Source organism: Lonchura striata, chromosome Z (genome assembly GCF_050655825.1).
Source record: "Lonchura striata isolate lonStrDom1 chromosome Z, ASM5065582v1, whole genome shotgun sequence".
NCBI lineage: Eukaryota > Metazoa > Chordata > Aves > Passeriformes > Estrildidae > Lonchura > Lonchura striata.
In genome coordinates this window covers 76,988,443-77,014,032 of record NC_140740.1, presented here as the reverse complement: position 1 = coordinate 77,014,032, position 25,590 = coordinate 76,988,443, and the positions used below count along the sequence as shown (strand labels likewise).

Genomic DNA, 25,590 nt, shown 5'->3' with positions numbered 1-25,590 from the left:
TTCGTATAATAAAACTCTGTCACTGGACCTATATCATGCAGAATTGAATGCTGGAGGTTCACATTCATATATATTTTGTATTATTCTTTTTTTTCAGTCATATATTGTTTCTGAATCTTCACTGTTACATTTTAAATCTAGCTTACACTCATTTTCAGCCTTAAATGATAAAGTTTTTCAGTTGGAGATGTATTTTATATGCCTTTATTTTGTATTTAGTGTTTGCAGGATGCCACCTGCAGAAGAAGATGATCTGTCTGCAGTTGTGCTTCCAGCACCGGCGAGCTCAGCTACCTTGCCAGGTGGCCCAGAGGACTTAGCATGAACATATTCCAATGTTTAAAGGGATCTTTCTTTCTCATAATGATGTGATACATAACTTCATTGTCCATCCCCAGCCCAGGACAGTCTCACAGAGGCAAAAGCAGCAGGAAACTATCAGTGAGAGAATTAACACAGAAGATGGGTTTGAGTCTGTAAAAAAGAGGCAGCACATCTGTTCTCTGAGACTTTATAGACTGTCATAGCAGTAACTAAAGATCCTTTGGAGCAACAGCAAGGCAGTCTAACCTTTCCACACGCTCAAACCAGTTAGGAAGATTTCAAAGCTATGCGTATAAAATGCACATAGAACAGAGGAAAGGAGCAAGGGAAACTGAGAACAAGAGATTAACTGATTAGAAAAATACCAGAAGCAGATTCTCAAATGTGAATTGCAAAAGGAATTGAATATTTTTTGAAAAAAGATTTTGTTAAGGGATTATTCTTTTACAAATGGGAAAGGCTTCAAGTTCAAGCCATGCTGAAAAGCATAACCATATGGGACAAGAGAGCAACTGCAGCACTCAAATGTTTTCTTAAGAAATGGACATTCATACTCACTCTGTGCTGTATCAAAATAACATTTCTGTATATCAGCTTAGTTCACAAGTGCTTTTGAAAGGGGATCATTGGTTGTCCTTTCCAAAACCATTTTTAGCTGGAGCCATCATTGCTGACTCCTCCTGGTGACACTGGATCCTCATAAGCAGAGTATAATATCCCTTTTCTGGAAATGAAGGGGGCATTGGACCCTCATTATTGCCTCAAGAAGGAGAAAGTAAGGACTCTGTTCTGCCCAAATAACTTCAATATTTATCCATCCTTGAATTAAGCATTCAAGTATAACATGTTAAAAATAAAACGTTCAAGATCTTGCTCATAAATATTTTATTTATGGCTTTGAAAATATAAGTTGGAATGTCAAACTGAAATATGTCCTGCATTTACAATCGTAAATTATACAGCACCCTAAGTTTACTGGGCACTTTACAAATATAGATATTTTCCCTGCCCCAAAAAATTTAGATCTAAATCAGGCATGACAAATAGAAGGCATGGCAGAGGACAACCTTTCAAGACAGATATGGTAAGAAAAGGGTGAACATCATCTGAAGTGATGGGTATAAAGGGACTAGAGACAGAATGTGAAGTAAAGATATCCTTTCAGGTAGGAGAGTTTTAATTCCCAATGAAGGGAAAGATATTTCTCTGCAGGTCTTCATTTACATGCTTACTGATAAATTCTCTTGCTGAGTTTTGAAAGTTTGAAACTTGCTTATGTTTTGACAGTTAATAGATTATTCTTCTAAGTAGACTTACAGAAGGACACTGACTTTACAAGTGACAATTTTTGTAGTTACAAAGTTAAAAAGCTCAGACAGGGGTGGCAGAGGGCTTTGCTTTGTTTTGCTTCATGTTCTCAACTGGGAGAGCCTGTGCCAAGCACTGAGAGGAGTCATGACCACAGTGCAGAGCTGGTTTCACAGGAATTATGGAGAGTCAACATGTGCCTGTGCACAAACCTGGCTACACAGGAACCTGGCTGTGGCAATTTCTGGCTAGCAGAAGATCAGGGCTGAGAGCAGTGGGCAGTGGGGATATGCTGTAGGCTGGGACCTAGCCCTGCAGCCCTCAATGGGTCTGTGTCACTGTTGAGGCAGGACAGTAATAATGAAGACTCCAAGTCAGATGGCGAGAAGAGAACTGATTTATTTTAAATACACCACTCTTTTTATAGAGCACATTGTGCAGACCAATTTCACTGCTCTTAAAATAAAAACATCTCAAACCCTTAGTGTGTGCTGAATGATGCACAGTGGCAGAACTTATCTATAAACAATGCGAACAATAAGAAAAATAGAGAATTATTTACATTCCTTTCTGACTCTTTCCCAGGTTCAGCCTGGTAGAAATCTCTCATTTTCTCTGTGACTGAACTGAGAATATCCATAGATATGCAGAGGGCTGACACTTCCATGGGACCCTTCTCCACTGAGGAGTAGAGGAGGCTTTCAGTGAGGCAGTAGATGAAGTTTGCAGTAGGATTGAGCACTCTGGACCTCAGAAAAGTGAGCAATAAACACTTGGAGCTCAAGGCTGAACAAACTCCATGTGGAATGCTTTGAAGTAATTTCTTCCTAAATCCCAGCTAAAAGCACAAGGAACGATATGATTTGTCTTTGTTGGACTTTTCATCCTGTGCAACAACACATGGATTTCCTCTTAGCAGCTTGGAACTGGTAAAAAGTCAGAGCTATTACTCCACAGCACAGCAGCAGTGCTGTAACTAAGGTACCTCATGGGAGACATCAACTGCAGCACCAACTGCAGCTCCATCGAGGCACGAGGCTGCAGTAGACTCCTGAAACCCTCATGCAGTGCTTGTGGGAGCTCTGTAGCCCTCAAAGATCACAGCTGATGGTTAGGCATGGCTCATGAGAGCACCTGAAATTAGACATCCATTTGGGCAGCTGAATTTCTCATACGGTGTCAAATGAAACCAAAAAGGGTTTAAACAAAAAACACTATAACCCAAGGAACTGGAATGATACTTCAGCCACTGTTCCTGACTACAGTAAAGCAGTGACAAATCTAGATGAATTCTCAAACTACAAAATGCCCTGTACACCTACCAGCAGCTAAAGTTGCTGAACATTTTGAAAAGGTCTTTTGTGCCATTATCCCTACCTCAGCTTTAGCCTCATTTTGTTGGTCATTGGCAATCTATTGAGTAGTTGAGTGATGAGAGAGACAGAAAGTCTGACCCTTGGTGGTCTGATGTGTCTCAGAGGTGCTGGGCAGACACGGAGCAGGATACATGACAAGCAGAGTGTAAAGCACTCTGGCAATTGATACATTTTGCCAATAGAGAAATCTTTGCTCTTCCCTTGGACTGCATTTCAAAGGCTGTCAGCTGGGTCAAAGCTCCCCAGCATGACTTGTTTTTCCCAGGAGGACAGCTGTTCAGTGCTGCCAGCATGTATGGTGGGTCAGGTGTGCTTGTACTCCCTGTGTGCTTGTCCTGATGTAAGGCACAGCCATTGCTCCTGCTGACCTGATAAAATGTCCCAGGCTGAAGTATGCATGAAAAGGGTTCTGTGCTTGTTGGTGGATACATACAAATGCAAATGGTCTTTCTTCTATGAAGAGAGACACATGGGACAATTTTTTCAGATTGCACAGATTTAAATGATACCTTTTGACTTCTAGTGCAAGATCATAGCCACTTTTAGAATATACCCCTTTAAAAAATGACATCAAGTTTGCAATTAGCAGCACAAACATGAGACTTGATTGCAGATCCAGGCTACTTTCCCTTTCCTTCATCAACATGTGATTGATAAAATCACTGTTGTCCTGATTCACTGTCTATCTTAATTTATTACAGAGACTAAGCTAAAAGCTATTTAAATTGTTTATCCATCTCTGCCCTTTCTGTTTAGTTCTAACCAAAGGTTAGGACAGATCCATTGATGCAGGCACTACTGCCTGCTACAAGTGTAAAATATCCAATTTGCTAGAAGCCAGGAGACCAAAGCATCATGGCCCCAGAAATATGAGTTTGCACAGTTTTCTAATTGCAGGATCAAGGTGCCCCTGAGCTAATCAAGAAAGAACTATGCTTTACAGCAAATTCTTACCATGAATTGTACAACAAAATTTTCTGTTGCAGAGATTTTTCAAAATGTAACAGCTACAATAGCTCTGTTTTACCTCTGACAATGTTGGTGCTACCTACAACAAATCTAATGCTGGTTGTAGGGAGGAACAGGCAGAATGCTCCCTGATGTGATGAAGGGCTGAAGCAGATATCTGATCAGCCAGCAATACCACAGAAACTTCCTAGAACTCATGACTTTGGTTTTGCAAATTGAAGAAAGAAATTAATATAAAACCTGTGAATATTCTAAATCCTAATCTATAAATTTGAATATCTGGACTTAGCACATCAGTGGTGGATGAGGCTGTTGGAACAGCTCTTGACCTCTTACAGATGGGAGCAAAGGAACTGCTTCCATTAGGTCACAATTGTAGCATTACTGCTGATGTGCCCACTTAGATGAGTTTAAAATATCCAGTTTGTCAGTATGAGAAAGATTTACAGGAATAGGTCGGCTTCCACAAATTCATCAGGAAGTGTTTGAAACACACAGCTTCTTTTCTCCATTTTGGTTAACCTTTAGCTGTTCAGACAGTGACAATATTTATGTAACACAATAATCTACATAGAGAAAATGCTAAATATTTACATATTATGAACATTATGTATCATATAGCCTAATTTAATTTTCAAAGTTCCACAGAACTACAACACTAATATTGAAACAATTTTTTAAATACTACCACAGTAAGCAAACCCTGTCAGACTTTTGTTTAATGGGAACATATTAGCATTTTCTTCTGTTTTGGAATAAGCTTTGTCTGAAACCATAGGAATTTCCTTTAGAACAGAAATCCTAGTTACCAACCATTTTTGTTCCCATTGTTCCTGCATCCCAGATCCCAGCACCCAGAGGCTAAACTTTTCCAGTGCATGTCCTTGTGCCACCTCCCCATGCTCACAAGTCCTGCTATGTAGGGTTTCACAGGCTCTCATTTTGAGAAACAGCCTCTGCAGACAGCATGGGCCCACAGCCCACTCTTTGGAGAGCAATTGTATTGTGTTATGTTCCTGTGCCTAGGGCTTTTTTCAAATAATCTCTTGCAGCACAAACATTAACCATCTAGAACCATTTATCCCAAGGAGAGTCCCTGATAATGACCATTTATCCCAAGGAGAGACTACATTACCCAGAATCCTGGACAGGGGACTTGATTAATGAGAGAAAAATAAATCATGCTCAGTCCCTCTGTTCTCCAGGATCTCTTTCTTGCATAAAAACTACTGGCCAGCTGCACACAATGGGTGACAGAGACACTAGACAAAAATGTAAACCAGAAATAATTGCACCTAAATTCATCTCAATAACAAGTGAAAAATTCAGACTCAGTTGTTCTGTTCACATCCATGTCCCCAGGCACAATGCAAAAAAGCTAACTTTAGCTCTGTTCTGATACAAATAAAAACAAAAAAACACAAAACAAAACAAAAAACCCCAATAATTGTAAAATTTGAGTACAATGAAATCAGGTTCTGTAAACAAAACACTCAAGGAGATTAATCAAAGTTAGGCCCACTAAGATAATCAGGGTCAGTGGTTAAAGACAGATGGCTCTACAGATGCTGTAGCAAGACACCCATATTGATTCCATTACAAGTGCAGGTGGAAAGATGCCAACTTCCTCACTGCAGCTGGAGCAGATGATAGCAAATCTCTGGTTCTTCCCTAGGCAACTGCAGCACTGACCAGCAGCTTGGCATTTGCACCCTCTGCTACCAGTTTTCTCAGATCTACTGCTGACTGCTACTGCTTTCACTGCTGACAGCAGGCATCCAGTTTCAGAGAGGGATCACTACCATTTAAAAAGTTTCCTTCAAGTTTACGATGGTGGAGACATCACAAAACATTTGGCTTTTGATGTGAAGCAGTGTAAATGCTGTAATCATATTTACAGGACATGATTGATAACATGCTGCACATGAACTCCTGCCTTTAAACTTTCCCATAAAACACATTCATCTGCCATTTCCCAATCTCAGCTACCAAAGTATTGAAATGAAAGAAGAAAAATGAAATAGGTTCAAGCAGGGCAAACAGGCCCTAAATTACTGTTTAGGAACAGAAGATGAAAGTTCAGCTTGATGAATTATTACATTCTTTTTCAAAAAGTCTGTGTAAAATTGAAGTTTTGGAGGGTTTTTTTCTTTGTTAGTTTCACTGATAAAACTAGACTCACACCCATATAAGATTAATGTGATGTCCCAATGAATGCAAACTCCAAGAGCGTTTGCTTGATTACCAGTTCAATTAATTATTTTTTTTTTTTTTTTAGAGTGTGATCTCATTGACACAGAGGGCTGCTCCTGAGCTCCACTGCTGTACAGGGATCTATGGCAGATGCTGTAGAAGAGCCTATAGACCTCTTGAGCTGCTTTGCCTCCTGACAATGCTCTCCTATTAGTTGCAAATCACAGAAAATCACCCAAAGTCTCTGCTAAGTTGTAGCATTAGAATTTCACAGGATTCTGAGATTAAGGCAACCAAGTAGCACATATTAGAAAGTTCCAGATTCAAAATAAACAAATTCAATTTTTGTGTCATAGAGATATGTGTTATTTTGCTATAGCATCTTTGAATCTACAGCCAAGAATGTCTAAAATATGCTGTAAACCTTTGGGCAAATGGTAGATAAAGTTGAAGCAAAATCATCCTCCCAAAATCTGGCATGTGGTACAGTTGTGCTGCACTCATTTAAGATTGCTTTGTGTAGCAGACGGACATCCCATCCTGCAGATGTTCAGATAACAAATGTTTTCAAAGCACTTTGAAGATGAGGCACATAAATACAAGGTTTCATTATTAGATATTAGGAAGAGTAATAAAAAAATACAGTTAGTACTAAAGAACATCTGAAGGCTTTTTTATGAGACACAACATAGAGGTCTTTTTAAAGCAGTGATTTATTTTTTCACATTATTTCTTTTCATTAGCAGAGTTCACAAATTAATTTGAAAATTTCTGTTTCATTCAATCTATCATGTAAAATATTTTTGTCAAAAAAAGACATAACTACTCAGACAGTGTAAAGAAGCTTATAAAAAATAGTAGATGGAGAAGTTCTTTAATGACTAGCAGCACTGATTGGATCCAGAGCCCCAATAAAAATGGATTGCCAATATACACCCTTACCTTAAACCATCTCAAATACCACACAAAGGAAGGGAGACAAAGGAGCAATAGAGCATAATTTAGAAAAACAAAATGAAAGCCATACACACCACCTCTCTGTTTCGAACAGTTGTGTAAAAACATCTGGAAGCTGCAAATCCTGAAGAGTCCAGCAGTGCCCTGGTCTAATGTTTCACCCAAGGACACCATGTTTAGTTTCTAGTAACTAGATAAAGAACAGCTACAAAACAAAGCATACAATATCAAATATAGCACATGTGTGAGCTACACATTTGTTGGCTGCATTACAAATTAATCTATTTTCTGTGTAATCAATGAGAAATGTCCTAATGACTTGGGCTGTGAAAGCAGCATGCTGCAAAATTCCTTTGTTTTATGGAGAGATGTTTGGAAGAGGATCTCACACCCTGAGGTTTACATGGGTAAGTGTGATTTTTCAGCCATGTCCCTACAGTTACTGTAATTGCATACTGTATCTAGACAGCTCATTTTTTGCCATGATGATTATATGTAATGAAATTTTTGATAGATATATCTTCAAGAAGGGAAATCCTAATATGGTCATAATGGTGCCTTTGAAGTAAGAAATATACTGAAAGATAACCATTAAAACTTTATGAGGTTTCCTTTACTGGTAGAAGACAAAGACCTGTAGTATTTGATAGACCTAAAGTGAGACACAAGGCAAATTTAAGTACCACCTACATGAAAAAAATGAGAATACAAGTCACACTGGATTGGGAAAAGAATGTGCTATCCTGTGCTTTGTATGAGGCAATTTTTGTGAATACTAATATTGTCAGAGAAATCTCTTCACTGAAACACTAGACAGGACATCCTCAGAAAGAAGGTTAGTGCAGGGAGTAAGGAAGTGGAACCAAAGCAGATGCCAAATAATTGTCAGCTGGATTACAGAATCATAGAATAAGCTGAGTTGGAAGGCACCCACAAGGATCATTGAGTCCAGCTCCTGGCCCTGCACACCACCATCCCCAAGGGCCACACCATGTGCATGACAGTATTGTCCAAACTATTTTTATGCTCAGTGAGGCTGGTGACCTCACTTCCCTGGGGAGCCTGTTCCAGTGCCCAACCACCCTCTGGGTGAAAAGCCTTTTTCCATAAAAAAGCACCCACAGGATTGAGAACCAGAGCAGGTAAGGACAGAACAATACAACAGGATGCAAAGACCTAGATTTTCTTTTTGATTCTGGAGGAAGGATGGGTATGTTGTGGACAAAAAAATACTTGTTCTTCTGATGTAAACATAAAATATGTCATGATGTTAAAAAACAAAAACAAAAACAAAACAAACAAACAAACAAACAAAAGCAGTTTTCTAGTAAAAGAGAAGTATAGAAATGTAAGGAATATTTTAGGAAACTCAGATTAGAGTTAGGATTACAAAGATGATGAAAAGAAAAGCTATTAGGGACGCATTATTCTCTGTGTGTGGTGCACACATCTAAAAATCCACAATGAAGTCACAGTTTCAATTCTTTAAAATGAAGAATGCCAGAACATGGGGTCACTTCTGTATGTGCCTTAGGAAATGGCAAGGACCACTAGTCATCACTGTGTTCCATTCCCAGTGTTCAGCATGTGTCTTCTGCATAATTCAGAGATAACTTTGAAGAAATAAGCCCTGAGTTTCTTGCATGTCTCTCTGTTTTCCTTATCATTATAATACTTGAATGCTTTACAAACTGCATTTATACCAAACCTATGAAGTGAGGGACTACCATAAAACACGGTAATTTAAGCACAGAAGATTAATGTCCAAGAGGATCAGGGTCTCAAGTGGGTGTGTAAATTGAGGTTCCTAGATTTTTTTTTTCCAATTTTTTTGAATTAATAGGATTTTACATTTTCCATATGACCCTTCCATTAACTTTCATAGCTCTTGTGAGTGCTCTGCTGTTCTGCAGAAAGCAATAAGCTGCTAAATTCTTGACAGTATGATGCATATAAAAGGTGTTAAGAAAGAGAGAATTCAGTTGTCAGTAACAGAATTTTATCATCTGACTCTCCCTGAGTCAGAAAATGTCTTCCAGTTTCCTCAAAGGGCAAAAAAACCCTCCAGATTACAAAGTCTCCTGTTAATGACTCCAGCCCCTAGTGCATTGAATTCAGTGTGCAGAACTGGCCCACTCAGATGGCTGCCAGAAAAAGTCTCCAATGCAAACTGAAAGTAGTAGTTTTCTCCTAATATTCCAAAAAGTTTCTTCCCTTTCTTGAAAAATTTCTAAAATCTCACTGGGGAAAAAGTATCCAGTAATGGAATGTGTGCTCTGTGTTAGAGTTCCCATTGGAAATGCTATTTGGCAATTTCAAGCCCAAGCAAGGCAGTGGTACAGAGTCTGGAAAACACAAAGCCGTAATGGATTCCTGTACTCCTGTTTTCCAAAAAACAAAACAACTAAAAGTTTACTGGTAGTCCATTTTTTTGGTTTTAACACTGTAGACTGATTAATAAAAATGACTGATGGGATGGCTCTACACATATCTTGTGGTCTTGATTCAACAAAATAATGTTGAAATATTGGTTGGTTTTCAAATAATAAGATTTTCTGATTATAAGGAAGGCTATTTATGCACATATTGCTCTGGCTGACCTTCATATAGAATATATATTTATATTCTGTATAAAGCACAATGAAGATTGTTTAACATACCTGAAATGTAGTATGCAGTAGCTGTAATGTAGTATGCTTAATGAAAAAATCGAGAGGAAATGCAATTCAATGGTTGTGAAAGAAGTTAATGGTCCTTTCTGGTTTTAAACTCTTATGAATCTATAAGAAGATACTAAAAAGTTACAGGATTATTTTCCCTCCTAGTTGTATATGAGCATCTGGTTACATCTTTCAGACAGTTCTGATTCATCAGCTTCCCAAGAACCTGATGTTACTTGAAGCATAGAAGACCCACAATTCATGGCAACAACCACCTGAAAAAACAAATTAACTACTCTAACTTGCTTCCAACTAAAGAATCCAATGAGCAGTTATTCCAGAATATCAGTCAATCCTTTTACCATAACTGTTTAGACATGGTGGGACTGTATTAGATCTCACCCCATCATATCAGAATATGACACAAAAGAATTGTTGCCAGCCCCTTGTCACCACTGCTACTTCCTTCTTCCACTGGCACACAACCAACATTTGTAACTTGATTGATAGCTTGAAATGACTATCCTAATATCTGGTACCATAAATGATCATATTTTTCTGTCATTCTCATAAGACCTTCACATGTACTCCTAGAGCAAGATTTAGAAATTGGTTATTTGCAGTACAAGAAAATAATTTCCTACCCAGCAGCGCTTAATAACCACTAAGTTCCTCTGTCAATTACTGTGACATTTTGCTGATGTGGAAGACTGAAATGAAAGGAGGGGAATGACCTTCCTGCACATGGTATGAATTTAATCCATGTGGATAAACCTACAATGGGCTTCTCAGACTTCCCAAAAGTTTTGATCCAACACTGACACAAATGAAACTGAAGCTCCATTTTTATTTAGGCAGGAATTATTTTTCCCCCTCCTTCTTTCTGTGTCCTCAGGCATTTTGGCCATATTCACTAACACTACATGCCTGCTACAGCCTCCAAATTCATGAGCATAATAAGCCAGTCATTCAGACCAAAGCTTGAGTGAGGGAAAGTAGTAACATTCAGCACATAATACAGGTTTCGTTGTAAGCTGCCTGGATATTCTGCAGATCAAATGAATATTCTTTTCCTGTTCTCTGCCAGAGAACTCAACACTCCTGTACTTCACAAGACAGATTTTTAGTGTCAGCTTTTCACAACTATATGAGAGCTTCACTGTAATAACACCCAAGAGAAAGTGAGGGATTTCTTATGTTTAAGTTGCTCATAGCATCTAGATTTTTTGCATATTCATCCCTCTAGGTCATCTTCACGGTCTTGCTGTGAAGCTGGAGGAAGTTACGGAGATTATATCAAGGTCTGTTTTAACTCTCATTTAACATGTTGATTATTGTTATGTCACACATCAGCTGCAGAAATGCAACATTTTCTGTCAGTTCTGTGTTGTTTGTACTCTGATGAATCCAGAAGACCCTGGCATTTTATTTCTGAAAGGCTCACACAGACCTGTGTATTTTTTTAATATGTTTAAATTTCCATCAGTTCCTTCAAGGTTTGTTCAAACCAATAAGCATTTGCATTTGAGGCTGTTTCCCACAACAAAAGGACAGAATTTCTGAATGTAGTCTTTGTCTTTGACCCCAGTTATTTGCTGCATAGATGATACATCGCTGTTGAATTTCCCTGCCTGTAGTTACCATCACCACTAATCCAGCAACTTCTAGTACACATTTTAGGGCCACATCAGGCAATCACTGTTTTATGGTTGCCTTTTTTCATATACCACACACTAACCAGAGCTGCAAAACAATATTGAGACTCTGCGGCGCTACACAGCTCTTAATTGGATTGACATTCTTAATTGGAATGAAACAGAATTTCCTTTGTTTCATTTGTTCTCCATTTGGAAACACAATTTTACTAATAGCACATGTGAGCTACACAGATTCATCATAAACTTTGACAGTAGTTCTTAATACAAAGCCACATGAAGATCAGATTTATAACAACTAACTAGTCTTGACTGGCTTCTCAAGTGGCACACAGCAACCATCATTACTTAGATAATTTTACAACTTTCCACCAAAAATTTACCTCTCACTCCAGTACACTGCACTCTTTTGACATATTAGCTTCCTGTACACATTGAAGAGTATATATAAATTTTGATAAGTAACTTAGTTTGTTGAATTTTGATGACATAGCTGCACAGCAACAACACGGGGAAGGAATTAGAGGAAATATTTCTAGAGAAGACAGGTATACCAGTGTAGAATCTTTTGTTTTTCCACACAAGACAGGAAGACAAAATTAGTTTTGTTGTAGATTACAGCCATAGATCTTGATTATTACAGCATTTTATTTCCTTCAGTATTTTATTAGAATACAGTAAGAAGAACATCCCATGACTGATATGTATCCTACCAGAGCAAGGCCACAAAAGCCATTTTGCTGCCAGCAATATTTGCCACACATGTTTTAATGGTGCAAAGGAATAAGTGAGGGAAACTGGTTAATACTATGTTAGCCTAAACATTAAAATAGCACTGACATCAGGATGATCTCTTGACAAGGTTCTTCCCTACACTGAAAATTTCTGAGTCACCTCAAAGAGAAAAGGAGAAGCAAATAGAAACATATCCCTCAATTATAATATCACTAGGCACAGATGAGTAAAAAATTACTTTGCACTGGGGTCCAGCAAGCCAACCTGACTCCAAATGGACAACTGTCAATAAGCTGGTAATGGGAACATCCCGAGGAGACAAGAAACACTTTAGCTGAGTGAGAGTGGCCACAGTGAATGGAGGCAAAGGACCTGGACAGAGCTGAGGATCTGAAGGATGTATTCTGCTGAATACAGGGTATAATGACTTTGAAACAGTAATTCATGCCTTCACATAGATGCACCAAGATGCTTATTATCCTCAGAAGTTATAGAGGTACAGTTTAGGTATTAAGACTATATGTATTTAATGTTAACATCATTTCCTGAAAGCAGTTACTGCTTACAGACCATTATCTGCTCTCTGCAGTAAATTGTCACCTTTTCTTTTTTTTTTTTTTTTAAGATTTAATACACATATCCTGAAAAACATAAAGATATAGTCTGGGAATAAGTTGGCAAATACAGAAAATTCTTACAGTGTGTGAAGAAGAAAGTAGAAAAAGCCAAGAAGAAAGCAGAAAAGCCTACTGGCTTTTGGGAATTTCAAAGTCATGATCTTATTTTTTTTACAATGCAGTCATTATTTTCAATAAACATGACAGGATTCATGAGAAGGTATTCTTAGCCTTTAAGAGATTTTAAATTATGGAAGTTATGCACAAAATGCTGTCTTGGCTTTTCTGCATTTTTCTCTCTCACTTGCCTTTGGCACATTTTCCTCAGAGCTTCTCACTTCAGTGGTTGAGCAGTGTTTATTACCAGGATCTTCTACCCTTATTTATTCAAGCAGAAGAAACTTAGCTTACATGTATTGCCCAGAGAGAAGGAAAATCATGGAGGTTAAAAGAGAAAGTGTTTCCAAAGAGCTACAAAGCCTCATTATTTAAAGGCCTTGCCAAATAGGAAAGAACTAGCTGGCAAGAAGATTGAAGAGCAGGCAAGATTGCTTAAAATCCCTCTGTTACTGCTTCAGCCTGTATAAATTATCCCTCTAGAGGCCAGCAGAGTATCAAAAACCAATCACCATGAACTAGACCATAATACTACTGTAGACCCAAATCTTGCCTAAACTATTAACATCTAAAACTTCTTCCAGCTGTCCAAAGGCTGCTTTTTGCAATGAGACTGAACTGTCCTGCAATTACAGAAGCAATGTAAAAAGCATTTCATAGCATCACCTCTTCCACAGATCTGTATTCCTCAATGTGGTGTCAGGGATGCTAGAGACTGCTCATGAAAACAGATGTATTGCCTTCAGTCATATAGGGAAGATCTCATTTAAGCAGTGTGTTTGAGATTAGAGCATACTTAGGAGAAGCAGTGTTTATTGTGGTCACAGACAGGAATGGGACTCTGACATACTCCAGCACTGATTTGCTGTTTCTGAACTTTCTGTCTTAGACTTACCATCTGTAAAACAGATACTGTAACACTTAAAATGCAAAACTGACCTGGGAGAAATGCCTTCCACCTCACAGAAGTAAGCAACAGGAATATTAATTACTGCAATAAATTACATGGAAAAGCCTCAATGAAAAGTGCAATGGGAACACAAAGGAGTGAGAGATTTGCCAAATGAAACAGGCATATGCATGCCTTAGTACTTTGTTCTAATGAGTACATTGACCTAATGCTTTCACTTAGAATGGATTTTACTCAAAGACTTACTCCTGCAGCCCTCACACAGTCACATTCCCACAGAAGTTGGCTTGAAGAAAGCCTCAAGATTTGACTTTGTGTGTTTTCTCCTGTGCCAGGAAATATTATCCTTTTAATTAGCAGGTCCATTTCTTTGATAACTGTTTAAGTGGCTTCACTGCAATTTCATCTCTTTAGTTGTCATCCAGCACCTGGGAGGTAAGGAAAAAGGAAACAAGGACTGAATTTTTCCATCATTTCTGCTGAGGGATATTTCTGAGACACTGTACTTTTGTGGGTGGCCGGATGGATGAATAGACAGACGGAAAAGGGAGTTTCCTTTATGGGATTCCAATAATTGGTATGTGGTTTACATTCCATTCATCTGAAGGACTCTTATTTTAATCAGAAACAGGCTCAGGCTACTAAACTACCTCCAGTGTTCAAAACATATCCATGCTTTCAGCTGGCGTCTTTTCTCACATGCATCTTTTCTTTGACACCCACAGGCCCCAAAGAGTAATGTGGTCACTTACCACCAAGAACTCAGCGTCAGGTCCTGTAACAGGGGATGGTTCAGTGCCCTTTTCCAGACAGAGAGAGGTTTTCTGATTGCTAGCTTCACAAGCAGAAGCTCTTTAAAGTGTGGTATTTGAAACTGGCATTGATTTCTCTAAGCCGGTTTTGGGGTTGGTGGGTTTATTTCCTAGGCTCATCCAACTCTGGGAAAGCCTTGTCTGGACAGTGTTGTTAAGTCTGGCAGCACAGCTTGGTCTTAGTAGCCAGATGCTAATGCAGACAACTGCTGAGAAAAGCTCTGTATTCAGCAGCTGGACACACTGGTGTGCTTTAAGCACAAAGGAATGAAAGACTAAAATCTTGTCCAGAATAAGTCAGACTAAATAAATAAAAATACAACAATTTTCAGTTCTGGGGCTGGTAAAAATGTGGAAATATTCAGCATAAATTGCTGTCATTCAAGGACAGGGAAAACATAAAATGACTTGCAGTGCATTAGTATTTTATTATTCAAATCTCTCTGAACCTTTTATATAGGTCCTTAGTACACCCTAAAATTTTTTCAAATGCCACCTTTCCCCATAAACTAACTCATTTCACTGTCCAGATCTGTTTACCATTAAATTTCATTATGGATGCCCTAACAAATTTCTTTTCAGGGTCTATATTGTCTAGTCTGTCCAGAGAGTAACTGCACATGCTTTAGAGCTTTTCATGCCATTCATCCTTGAATGCCATCATGCCACAACTCCCTCCAGTACCTACTGTTCATCAGATCTGTCAAGCAGCACAGCAGGAAATCCCCTGAAGGCAGATCACACATTACACAAGCTAAGAAAGGAAGAACAGTTTCACAGCTAAGATCTATGTCATCTGGGTCCATCACAAGAGTTTTTGCTCATGCAGTTTGCCTGCCTTGTGCTTCATTTTCCCTGTGGGGAGAGAGATGCAGATATGCTATCAAAGGGAAGGGTAAGCCTGCCCCCTTTCCCACACAGAAGATGTGATGGAGACAACCTGTGGCAGCAGCCTGTGAAAACAGACAAGAGCTACAGTCACCAGTTCTTCCTGGATCCATGCAGCCTGAAAAGACAATATGTAACATGGTTTGGCAATTCAACTGTCTTTGGCCCACACTAAGCAAGTAAGAGTTGCTAATGTCACAAAGGAAATAAAACCATCTAATACCTCTTGCCTCCCTTCCCTACAATTCAACAACCCCTTGGCAACATTCATTTCTCTACTGTTTATTCAGAGCATGAGACCTTTGGCACCTAATTTAACATTGGTACTGGGAGGTGAGAAGTATTTAAGTTGCATGCTGGGTTGCAAAGGTTTCAGCAAAATCCCCGATCTACAACCTGATTATTCCCTCTCTCATGCCACAGGGAAGCAGGAACCTCACTGCTGGGGCAAAGGCCTCTAGCCATGCACTCTGCTAGACCTCTGAGAGGCGTGGACCCAGGCCATGCTACCCAGGGCAAGGAGACCATTGTTGCCTCTCTGTCACAGGATGCTTTCATCAAATTACGCTATCACTTATTGCCCTGCCTAGGCTTTCATAGATCCTGATCTCTCAGGATACAAGATTTCTGCCTAAGATTCACTTTAAAGGAGATTCTTTTTTTCTGATTTAGTTCAGAGCTATAGTGAAGTTAATCTTTGAATACATGGATCTGGCAACACTGCTCATTTGGAGTCAACGAATCAAGATTGGAGATATTCTGATCACTGAATACTAGATTGAAAACAGGATTTGGAGTACTCAACCATGTTCTGGCCAAACCATTTCAAATGGAATGAATAGTAATATTTTGTTTGCTTGTTGTAGTTTCTTTCTGCCACAAAATGAACCATCATTTGTTTTAGATACTGAGATTTATTACAGAGTTACATTTTGCTATAATAATACTTTTTGCTGGACATTTGTAGTACTCCAGGGTAGAGCAATTTACATATTTTAGACACCAAACCAGCTTGATACAAGGATTATTTAGATTGATCTTTCTGGGACTTACAATAATAATTTTACACCACTTTTGATTAAAGGAAGGTGAAATGCTGATTAAACTGTGACCAGCAGACCACAGGGGACTGTTAGAGGCACAGGCAGTTCATTTAATCATTCCCTAGTGTTCTTCCTGGACTGATCAGACAGCACCTTCACACACCAGGAAATATAATGCAGCCTTTAATGTTAATTAATGTATGACTGCTTAAACTTGTGTGGTTTTTTCCCCTTCCTTCTCTTCCCTTGGCTGGCCACAACCGTTCAAGTGTTGCTATCGGTTATTCTGCTTAAGTATTAAAAAATGCTTAACTAAATAGGCTAGCTTATTTGCTTTTGCTGATAGTAGCAGTCCACCCACAGAGTCCTTTCAAATCTCTTCAGTGTTTTGGAAACTGGATAAGGGACTTATTCAGTGACGTGCAAGTTTGTTGGAGCCAGGAATGAAGCGTGCATTTCATGAAATGAGAAATAACCTCAGACCACACACACAGTGTAATTTCTGAACTCCGGCTTGGGCTCTCTTCCCCTCATCCCTGTGCACACATACACACACCCCTGCTAAAAAACCAGATGATGACTGACATCCTTAAATCCTTTAAGCATTCTTTTACAGCTAAGAGCAGAGGGAGGTTTTCAGAGCTTAGGTTGCTCATTATTAGTAACACACTGATGAAAAAAATGGATTACTGCAGTATGTGCATACCATGCCAGAGAGTCTGTGCCATTTAAATACTTTCAAGAGGAGAAACTGCTGATGCAAACATATTAAAGCTATTTTTACTGCACAGGGAGATGAGAAGACCTTCCCACAATTTTCCTAGAGACTAATGTTGGTTCTGTCACTACTTGTTTAGTTAAGCTAAAATCACTGAATGTTTCAAATATTACTTTGCATTATAACAATAAAAATAAGTAAACCAGGAAGATAAGTTTATTGCATATTAAAAACTCACACTCTTTCCTCTCCTAAGCAGAGGAACTATACTGTATGGCTGTTGGGAACAAACTACACACAGAAGAGGTAAAGGGCAAACTTTTCCACAGCTGTTACTCCATAGATTCAATATCCCCTCCTAAGCTTAATTCTCACAGCCTTACAGCAAATGAATACACTTATAAACAGTAAGACAGCAGCCGGACTCCTGCTCACCTCTCCTTAAATATTTCCTTTATGCTAGACTAAATGAAGTAGCTTTATTGTCTTCAGCAAGTAAGGAGTTCTCCTGCATAACAATTGTAGCACCACTGCTGAGCTGCCCCAACAAAGCTTTAATAGGACAAGAAAAGGTGCTTACAGACTGACTCCTGTGCCTTTTCCATTGTCTTCTACCTCATCAGTAATACCAGCAACTGAGCCATTGATACTATCTGCTTATGCATACAAATGTACATCTATACTCATATCATACACACTACTGGTGATACGTCCACCAATGAAGTTTGCACAACACTTTCTGTTACTGTTCAGGTTACTACCTTGCCTTATTACACTTCCTTTATCACCAGACTAAATGCATGTCCTTCCCACAGATGAAATCAGTGACTCCACAATTACAAAAGGATTTGTAGAGCATTTTGGGTCTTTTTGTGGCAATTATGTACTGGCAATTTTTGGTACTGGCCCCCAGAAACTGCTGTGGCACCAGAACCGAGAGCTGAGAAATTCTGCCTGTTGTTCCATCAACACTCACAGATAGTGCCCATGCAGGACACGGAGAATACTCATTAGCTTGGAAACAAGCTGAAGAGCTTGGGCTAACAAGAAAGAAATAGAAAGCAGAGCAGACTTCAAGAGACAGATGAAACAGGCAGGGCATAATGATCCACTGTGTTAAATACACAAACACTGTCTCCAGCTGTAGAATAGAACCAAAATTTCACAGACACCTGCACTCTTTTGTTTTCAATCAGTTTCAACAACTACATCCTTTTTTTCCCCCTAACTGGCTAGTCTACAAAAAAGACTGCAATCCAGTGCTATCAGCAACTTCAATTGGTCAAGTTATTGGAATTGTGATTACAAATTTTCATAATGACCCACATGGGAATCAATCACTTCTGAGTAAAGGAACACCCTTCTCTTTATGGTTTTGTTTGTATGCTTTCAAAAATCACCTTTTCAGAACTGCGTAAGAAAGTCATAAAAAACACTCAGAAGCTGGAAAAGTACAAAATTATAACTGCTCATGCATCCTCTCTTCTACTGTATGCTGAGGAATACTAACTTTTCTCAGAGACATCACCCTCCCTCTCTGCAGATCACCACATTTCTAATGACATCCCTTTATTTCTTCCCCTTTAAGATTTATAATTTTTCCCCTCTGTCTGAGCACAAAGCCAAGGATGAAGAAATCCTAGGTTGCACCACGGATCAGCTGCAGCCTCTGCAGCTGTGAAGCACAGCTGCACTGTGGGCTATCATCTCAGTGCATCCAAACCAAGCTACTGGGTAGTTATAATCTCTTCTAGTTAGTTCCCAGTTCGCTGCCTGAAAACCAAAAGATGAAGCCAAACACAGACCACAGACTTCCAATCTGTTATGCTGTAATCCTGCAAGGTTAAAAATTAAAGTTCTCTGCTGCCAAGAAAAACAGATTCACTGAGGCTTCCCAGAGGTTTTGAATACCCACTTCTCATCCCTGAAGGAATGAAAGAACAAAACATAAACTTTTGCTTAAAAAGTAACATGCTTAAAATATAGCAATTCAATTACAGAGGATTTTATTCCTCACTCTGGGTCTTAAATAAATCTTTTAAGATGTTGAGATTTTGATGGTGAGGTAAGTAAAATAAAAGTGTCTTGTTCTATTTTTTAAACTCCCCTAAAATTTCCTAAATTTTCTTACCATGATTTTTTATTTTCAAACACATCATTCTCAAGACTACCACGTTACAAATGTTTCTTCTCATAGTAGAAGCAAAGACTTCATGCATGAGATGAAAAACTGTAACCACGCTAAACCTATCATCACAGCCTAAATACCTAACCATACAGAGTAAACTCTGCAAAAACCTTTACCTAAACCTTTACCTTTCTTAGGGTAAGGGTGGTAGTTTTGACACTGGACATCAGGGTCTCCAGATGCAAACAAGTTCCATGTCTTTGTCTTTTTCAGTCACTAGTCAGGTTATTCCTTTCACTGGAATTCATGAACATTAATGCATAGAATGCTTGAACCAAAGGGTAAACAAAAGCATTTTTAAAACTCCCACCACTTTAAACAGCTTTTCTCATTACTAAAGAGGATTATTTAATTGTTAAATATTAAATTCTTATTTTAACTTTCATTATATAAGCAATAGCAAGTCCAACTTTCATTTTTAAGTGGCTTCCTACTGCTTCTATTTCTTTTAGTGAAATGGAATTTACAAAGAGAATTCCTTATTCTATCCAGAAATGTTTCAAGAGAAATACCAGTTTAGTCCAAGCACATTTTCCTAGACTGCACAGTCTAAGAAACTACACTAAGTAAGAGACTGCACATTCTCCTCTGTACAGTTTACAAAGAATCAGAGAGATGAATGGCACTGAATTCTAATGTTACCATTTTTCACTGGTTTCTTATCTGCCTAGGGTTTGACATAGAAGACTATGAAATGGCAAATTATCCAACTACAATTTGATAGAACCACTAAATTCTAAACCACTAAATTATTCTCTGTTCCCAAGGTCAAACAGCAGTATGTCAAATATTAAGATAAAATACCTAATATTTCTTTTGCCTCAGGCATAAAATACTTATTTTGTAATCATAATTTCTTGTACTGTATGCTAGAAGTTGATTATATAGTATCATTCTAATTTATATATACATAGGTATGTATAGTATATAATATACAGTACATAAGTAAGTACCTATCTATAAAATATATATTATCTACCTCTAATGATTAGGGCAATAGTAATGTAAAGGAAATGTCCATTACAAGGAACACAGGCTCTGTTTTTTCTAAATAGTGCAGAGTGACATATCAGACGCAGAACAGAACCTCAGTATTGTACTAATGAGGAGATATTCCTCAATATTCCCTCCAAGCATGAGACTCTTAGACTAGAATTAGCATATTGTAATTACAGCAATATATATAACCACAACTACAAAAAAGTGAAGGCAGAGAGGCAAGATGAGCATAAATACCTCTAGTTATGCTATTACAGTATACATATATTGAGGGATCAAGCCAAGCTAATCTCCGAGTCTGCTGTGGAGGTGAAGAGACAAAAGCACAAAAGAGACGTTTTAAGAAAACAGCTTTCTCAGAGGTGATTAAATTCCACTTCCAATCAGACCACAGTATGAATGTTTTACTTGCTGCAGAGTTATAAACCCGAACAAGCAGAAACTCTCACAGAAATTCTAGCATAGTCTGAATCATGGAGAGGCAAGTGCTGATGACAGTTTTGAGTACTTACCTCAAACAATATAAACAGACATATGGTCTTTGTTTTTAAAGTAAGTAGCATAGAATGATTTTCAGGATGATACAGTATATCATGTTTACATGACCATTCACATGAAGGAAACAATTCAATACAAACAAAGGGGAATAAAACTCATCTAGTATAAACAGTTCTGTTGAAGAAAAGAGATTCACACTGAGGTTAGCTGGTATTTGTTTAGCATCCCAGCTATCCCCACTGATAAGTCATTGTGTTCACTGGGTACAGTGTTAGGGGCTGGTAATACTGCTATTAAATACATAAATAACATTCAGCTATTGCGATATGCTACAACAGACCAATGCCAATTGTAATGTAATTAAGATGTCTCTGCATATTTTCAGAAAACAATGCTTTAGTGCAGTGGGCCTGCTTATGGCCCAGCTTGTGCAAGTTGTGTGTACAGTCTCAATTCAGTCATCCTGGGTGTTGACACAGACACTAGGTCAGGTTCTGACCACTCAATTCCATCATCTCAGCTCAGGCAAACTCAGAGAACAACTGAGACAATCTGTCCTCAAGTGTCATGCGTACATTAAGTCCTTTACTTCAGAGTGCAGTCTTCACTTGGTGTTTGAAAAGGAAATTCAGCTTCCTGATGCCAACTAAACAAAGGTTAGGATGCCACGCAAACAGTTCTAAAGCCCTCCAATCATCCATTTAGATGCACTTTCTTCCTCTTTCAGAATTAGCTGTCAGAATCACCCACTTGTCTTTGTGAAATAAAGACTCACAAGGACTCTGCTATGATCCACACATGATCTACAGGACAAGAGGCATGTCTCTTACATGCTCTGAATCACTGCCTACCTCTCTCATCTGCAATCCAGACATGCAGTTTCAACGGCAGAAATTGCATCTCCTTAGTCATCCCTAGCCAATTATCTACTTTTCAGGTACCCCCATAAGAAAGGTAGATTGTGACATGATATCTTCTTAAGGGGCCATTACTTTTTTTATAGAATGGAACAAGTCAAGATGTACTGAATCAGGGAATGTGCAAACACGAGGAGAGAGTATTTGTAACAATATTACATCATTTGTTGCATAAGCTGGAAGGTATGCAGTGAATAAGATATGCAGGACACTGCAGGAATGGAAAAATATCCAGCAGCAAAGGCAGTTAAATGCTTCTCTGGAAGAACAAAATTCTCTCCTCCTTCTGCAGGTAAGATATCTAAGGAAGTAAGTAATTTTTTTCTTACATAGTAACTGTCTTATCACCTTTGAATTATCCTGTGATACTCTGATTATTTTATTACCAATCACCCTTTCCTCTTTGTAAGGCTGGTTTTTATTCCCTGTGCTGAAGTCATGGCACTGTCATCAGTGTACCTTCTGGTGCTCAAAGTCATGACCTGCTAAAGCTAAGATGTGTCCTTTCATACTGTCTTAATGTCTTGACAAATGTATACATCTACACTTTGACTTTCTCAAATATATTAATTACCTGAAATTATTCAGTCTCCCTCCCCCAGATCAAATATGGAATTCATGTACCACAAAGCTACTGCCAAATGCAGTTCTAAGTACAGGCCTAATTTGCAAAACAACTTAGGGTCCACACTGCACTGCAAATCAGATTCAGAACACACAGTGTCTTTACCTAGGTCTTGTAAGGTTGTTGTTGGGATAGCTTGTTGTGTTTGTTAGCACAGACAGGACCAAATTTTACACTATTCCACTGGCAACTTGGTTTTTTTCCAGTCAAAGAATTTCTATTGAAGGCAATACTGGAATTACTGTACCACCTGCAAGGTCAGGGACCCACAGCCAGACCCATAAGAACACCAATGAGTAAAAAAACAAGGGAACTGCAATCAGGAATAGCAAAACCTACCAAGTCACTTCCACATGAAAGCAATGACACCCCATCTCCTGGATGATTTATATTCAGATCAGGTAACAACTACCATGAAGATATTTCTTTATGCCAGGAGGTTGTTTAAGAGTTTTCCTGTAGTCCATGCCTTCCTGCATGGAACCTGTACATGGAAGTATGAACTCCACAGAATAATTTTTGTTTTTAAAGCCAAATAAAATGATATCCACAGATTTCTAAGAAGACAGAATTAATCTCTTCAGTTCTAATATTTGAAGACTATGGTAAAATTCTTCTTTTTTTTAATGTATGTAGATTAATTTTTTAAAACTATACAGATGTCTTGACAACCAAAATATTTTACAGACAGATCCCTAGGGCACTAAGTTGGAACATTTATGGCTTAGGTGATATTTCCTTGTAAAATACATTTTCAGGAAGCAATAGAGTGACATAAATCTTACCTCAAGACATGTTTCCATAGCTCAATTCAATTGCATATAACAAATAGATTTCCACAAATATACTGTCAGTATTTGGCATACATGTGAATAAAACATGCACATCTATGGAAGTTTTGATTTCTGCATACCATCACCTTGTAAGAGAAACATAATTTCCTGATTACTTCAGGAAAATTATGACAGCTTCATACTTGTTCATCAATGCATATCTTACCTACCCCAATCAGATTTTGCTCTGTGTAGCACCTACTGATTCACACCATGCTGACAAACATGGAGCTAAGGTGAAGCCTTCCTTCAGTGTACCAATATGAGCTGAAATGAAATAAGGTTATCTAGCCCCTTCTGGACCCTCAGGTGGAGGTTATCAGTCCCTCCTTCTGGCCTAAAAAAGGACAGTTTCATCCATGCAACTTTTAGCAGGTACTTTTCTCTCCTCTTCTTGATTATGTCAAATACTGGCACTACACAACCTATTAACTCCCTATAGGGTTTCTTTCTCTATTATCTTACTTTTCCTAGATTGAAAAGCAAGATGTATTCTATTTGCCATCTGTAGGGCAGTTGACTTGTGTTAAGCAGGCAGAAGGAGCCAAGCATTACTACCTGCACATTGTCTTGAGATTCTGGCTCACCAGCACAGCTTTTTCTATGCTGGATTTCCCAGAGGATCAGCTGCCTCTCCCACTGCCTCTTCAGAGGAAGAATGCACCCTTTTCTCCAGGACCACTGCTCTAACAGAACCACACCTGACACTGCAGGAGGATGCAGCCACAATTCCAACTGAACTGCTACAAACCCTGTCCAACAGGGTGTCAGGTTGTATTCTGACTCTGTCAGTATTGTTTTGGTTTACCGCATTGTTTATTTTATCTTTTTATTTTCTTCCCTAATAAAGAACTGTTATTCCTGCTCCCATATTTTTGCCCGAGAGACGCCCTTAATTTCAAATTTACAACAATTCAGAGGGAAGGAGTCTACATTTTTCCATTTCAGGCGAGGCTCCTGCCTTCTTCAGCAGACACCTGTCTTTCCAAACCTACACATTACTTCAATTATCTTTGGTGCAATTTAAGCCACTTAACTCCTCTTTTTGCTATAGACACAAAGGAGCTATTCCCTTCCTCTTTTTTAACGTATTTGATGACCACAGTTTTTATTCCACCAAACTTTCTCTTTCTTACCTAAAAAGCAGTTTGCCTAAGCGTAAGAACACTAACCTGTAAAGAAAATCAATACTGATACCACAAACAAAAGGCATTAATTTATCTCGTATTTATTAACATCACTGAGGGTGTAAATATTGCCTAACTTAGGCTGACTTCCTTTAGCTGTACATAATTCCAGTGTACCAATGAGTAAGAGCTTACAGCTTCTTCTTTTACCTTCTTAGTTCATACTACTTCTTGAAAAGCTGTTCCAACTGGCCATTATACAATTTGGTAAAGTGGCAACAGCATGTATTCAGAGTAAGAAAAAGTTAGGGAAGACATTACTCTTATTTATGTTAGCTAGCTGTAAAACCCAAAGATTTAATTACTTAACATTTATGTTAAATACTCAGCTCCTTATTTAAGGTAGTTAAGTCAGATTTCACGATCAGTATTTTAGATGGTTTCCACTTATAATATGTGCACAATGGTTACCACAGAGACAGAGTGCAGTCCACAACAGCTTCCCATGACCTAAAGTAGAAGCTGCTCCAGATCAAATTTAAGCTTATTTTCCAGTGGGCAATCTTCCAGACTACAAAAACCACCACCATTCACAGACTACTGCTGTGCAGGTTCAGTGTCTAGGGCTTTAAAATTTTGTAACATTTAACCTTTACATAAAACAATTTATACAGTACATTCAATGTAAACCCGTATACTAATGCTTACAAAAATCAAAAATCAGGGTTAAGGTTTCCAGAGCAACATGAAGCCCTGGTCTCTTCTCATTATGTCTTACAAGGTACTCTTTACATGGACCCGTAGCACTGAAAAATGTGACAGACTACTTGGCAAATGAGGTATGACACTGAGTATCTTACACTCTTCCAATCTGTGAAGAATAGTTTTCATATGGAAATTTTACTACATCCAGTATTCCACATGTAAGATAATAACCTGTCAAGATGTTCAAATTCCTTATCACATATGCAATGTACTGCTTATTTCCAACACATACACTGTGCTGCATATTCCCTGACAAAGACATAACAGAAGTCTATAAAAAAAGGGAGATGAAAGTGTAATGAGATGAAATTTGATACCTAACATAATTTAATGTTTTCTAATTTGAGAAAGATCAA

The 25,590-nt window shown here is 38.4% G+C and overlaps 1 long non-coding RNA gene across 1 annotated transcript in view; it reads left to right on the top strand.

Moving 5' to 3' along the window:
• LOC116184646 (uncharacterized) overlaps positions 1 to 25,590 on the top strand; it is a 71,927-nt gene that overhangs the window by 7,840 nt on the left and 38,497 nt on the right. Inside the window, exon 2 of the long non-coding RNA XR_014951468.1 lies at positions 6,256 to 22,176. This is a non-coding gene — a long non-coding RNA (uncharacterized LOC116184646). The remainder of the gene's footprint in view (positions 1 to 6,255; positions 22,177 to 25,590) is intronic.